Source organism: Atta colombica, unplaced genomic scaffold, assembly GCF_001594045.1.
Source record: "Atta colombica isolate Treedump-2 unplaced genomic scaffold, Acol1.0 scaffold49, whole genome shotgun sequence".
NCBI classification, from domain to species: Eukaryota; Metazoa; Arthropoda; class Insecta; order Hymenoptera; family Formicidae; genus Atta; species Atta colombica.
This window is the reverse complement of record NW_017259538.1, coordinates 831,303-833,747: the sequence shown is the minus strand read 5'-3', so window position 1 is coordinate 833,747 and position 2,445 is coordinate 831,303.

Here is a 2,445-nt window from a genome sequence, read left to right as displayed (position 1 = left end):
TTAATTAAAATGCTAAATATTAATTATAATTATTAATTATAAATGCTTAAAATTAATTAAAAATGAACCATAATTTTTACGCAAGGAATAAACGATTAATTTTCACATAACTGCGTGCAAAAATATTTCATACTAATATATTGCATTTGTTCTTTATTATGCCATCAATTCAATGCTGGAAAATCATATTTCATGGAAAATAACCCGTAATCGTATATCTTCAACGTCGTTTGTGTAAATGCGTCACGATCATACTCACAGATCGTTTATCTACGAGGAAGCTATCGATTAACACGATCAAACAGTCATCATAGATCGCGATCTGCTTGACATTCCGGAAATCTATGGATCGCTTCACGTTATTCCTGCACATTTTTCCATGAGATCCACGTAATTTTATTATCGCTTATTACGTCTCGCTCGGCGACGTGCAACGATATGCGACGTCCGCATTTATTGTTAGATTACGCCTAAGATTGTTCGTTTTCTTCACTATTGTGAAGATATACTGTAGAACCTTGATTATCCTTAATCGGCTCTAAATAATCGCGAAAGTCGAATAATAAAAGTTATATTTTATTATTTTTTAATATATATCTTATTTATATAAAAAAATTTATATTATTTTATTTTTTTATTATATAATTATATTTTTTTTAACTTATTTTAATTATATCCTCAATGGAAAAAAACAATTTTGCCGAAATATTTAAAAATATTTAACTAAGATTACAGATTTGAAAATAATTTTATTGAAACATCAAAATAATTATGTAGAAATCTTAAGCATAATGAGTAATACTACAAAAAGTTGTGACATTCTAGCAGTCAGTTTGAATGTCCTAATCAATTTAATGATTCAACAAAATTATTTTCAGATCTATAGCTAGCAAAACTTTTAGACACTTTAGCAAAACTGATCTTTCCATATAATTGTTTATTTGTAACTTTGTATGTGACTGTTCTTTCGATGTATCAACTACATTTCTTCTTGAAATTTTAATAAAATGAAACAATTTTTTGATATATTGTGAAACAGATACAGCGTGTACATGAAAGCGTTGCACATGCAAAACTGATTGAACTGACTGAAATAAAGCACTAACGAAAATAATCTGAGGATCGGATAATACAAAGCTGATTAATTCTGATTCCACTACCTACATTGATTAGAACCGATTTTGATATGCAAGCTGCAACAAATTAACTCATGACTTCACTTGATAAGATAATCAACTCTTCACTCATTAAAGATTGTATATTTTCTGAGAATGCTGACTGCACCTAGGTAGCTTGAAACCGTTTTATGGTGACCGAAATGGGTGACCACCTTGTCACGCTTTCGTGAAGAAGACTGATGCTTCTCTTTGAATTGCGACGTTAGAAATCGTCGGTGAAATTTAATTGTTTGCCAGAGATATAAATCACATGGGAAAATGGAGCAAGTTACTCTATTATTTCTTTTCGGCCAATTTGTACATTGTTTCATGAGAACTTGACTAATTACGTTATTGTACATATCTTTATTTAATCAAATATCCATTTAATCAAAATTTCCAGCATATTCTTCTAGGTAAAGAAAGAACTGATAAATTCTGAACATTTTTTTATTTAAGAAATGTACTAATTAAAATTTATCCACTTCGTCTCCAAGAGAATCACGTTTTTATATCGATACGAGAGTATAGGTATTTTCCACGTTATCATGGATATCTCATAAATTATTGTCTAAGGACGGATCTTTTTAATGCTCAATCTTTAATTTTTATAAACCTTGTGCAAGTTATCCTCGCATGGCCGCTCGATGGCCAATCCACATTGGTTTTCGAGGAATTCCTGATTTTGTAATTCTCGGGACGACCTTGCCTTTTGTTACTTTCACCAGTTCGTCCGCAGGATCGGACAAGTTGATACACGGTGCCCTGGATGAAGGAAAGTAGAGCGAAAATGAAAGAAGGAGAAAGACAGAAAAAAGAGAGAAAAAGAGAAGCAAAAACAGAATGCAGCTGCAGCCATATGCAAACTTCCATTTATATACCAATAAAATTGTGCACACGCATGTATGCGTACACATACGTGCAGACGTTCGTGCTATGGTAGTAGGGAGCGGTCGACCTTGCCCCTGAAGAGGTGCGGTGCGATGCGCAGAAGGTGGAGTGTGGTCAGGGTGTCTCTAGGACGAACGATCGATCCACGAAATTCATAGTTCTTCACCGATAAATCCGAATTATTGACGATTTCTTGAATAAGCATAGGTTATGACCTCATGAATGCCATTTTGAGCGACGAGAAAACTTTAATACTAGAATCGTCGATAATACCTTATTGTAGAATTGTCGAAGATATCAATTTGGTAATTTCTTATCCTTGTTTTCGATTAATGAAAATTTATTTTTATATTATTTATATCATTAGAATTATTTGTGTTTTATATATATATATATA